Genomic DNA, 1,447 nt, shown 5'->3' on the forward strand with positions numbered 1-1,447 from the left:
TTCCTCTCGTAGCGATCGTGACGGCGTAAGTTCCCGGCCGAGATTTAGAAAGGCAGGCGAGGTTCCGAGCGAAGAGTGTTTCGCGGTATTATATGCGAATCGAAAATCCGATATATGCGCGTCCCATTCCCTGTGATCACGGTCGAGAAACGCTACGATCATGGTTTTTAAAACTCGATTTACCTTTTCGACCGGATTCGCTTGTGGATGGTACGGCGGAACGGTAGTGTGATGTATATTATTTTCCTTCGCGAAGTCCTCGATTGTCTTGTTGACGAATTCGGTACCGTTGTCTGTCAGAAGGACTTTTGGTGTGCCCCATCGCGATAATACGAGATCTTCGATAGCCGCTCGGATGAGCTTTCCGTTCGCGCTCCGCAAGGCACGGCACTCGACCCACTTCGTAAAAAGATCCTGGATCACTAAAAGGTACGAGTATCCGGCCTTGCTACGCGGCAACGGGCCCATTATATCAGCAGCCACCATAACCCATGGTGTCTCGTTAACTCGGCGCCCCATTAGGCCCGCTGGGGCCTGCTGGTCCACCTTCGTCCTTTGACAGACGTCACACTTTCTTATGTATTCGACCACGCTCCGATATATTTTTGGCCAATAGTAGGCTACTGCGAGACGATGGTAGGTTTTCTCGATACCTAAATGACCGGCTTGCGTATGGTCGTGAGATTCCTCGAGCGCTACCTTACGTAGTTCTCGCGGCAATACCCACTTCCATCTATCGAGATCCTCCACTAATTCCGAAATGATTTTGGTCGGACGTAAAAAATATAAGCGATCTTCGATAATACGCCACGTCGGAAAACGCTTCGAGTCGCTCGATACCTCGCGAAACCGTTTCCGGTACCACTCGTCGGTCGTATCGCTAATAATCGCCTCTACGTTTCGTTCGTCCCCAGTCGTTACGGCCGCTAACGGGGTCTCGGAAACGTCCTCATACATACGGGATAGTGCATCGGGAACGTGATGTAGAGCTCCCTTTCGATGCACTATCTCATAATCATATTCGAGCAATTCTAAGGCCCAGCGGACGAGACGCCCCGTGGGATTACTCAGGTTGTGCAACCATCTCAAACTACTGTGATCGGTAATCACAGTGAATCGATATCCTTCTAGATATGGTCGATATTTTTTTATGGCCCATACTACGGCCAGACATTCGAGTTCTGTCGTGCTGTACTTTTTTTCCGCGTCCGTGAGGCCTCGGCTGGCGTAAGCTATGACGCGCTCGACGTCGTTAATTGTCTGCGTCAGCACAGCCCCCAGACCCACGGTACTAGCATCTGTTTGTAAGACGAACGGTATTTCAAAGTTTGGGCACGACAGAACCGGCGCAGTGGTCAAATCTTTTCGTATCTTTTCGAAAGCGTTATTCTGGTCCTTTTGCCACTCCCATCGCTTGCCTTTCCGCAGCAAGCGCGTGAATGGTTCA

The sequence above is a fragment of the Odontomachus brunneus genome, unplaced genomic scaffold (assembly GCF_010583005.1).
Source record: "Odontomachus brunneus isolate Ranch 3 - 2012 unplaced genomic scaffold, Obru_v1 Obru_scaffold_046, whole genome shotgun sequence".
NCBI lineage: Eukaryota > Metazoa > Arthropoda > Insecta > Hymenoptera > Formicidae > Odontomachus > Odontomachus brunneus.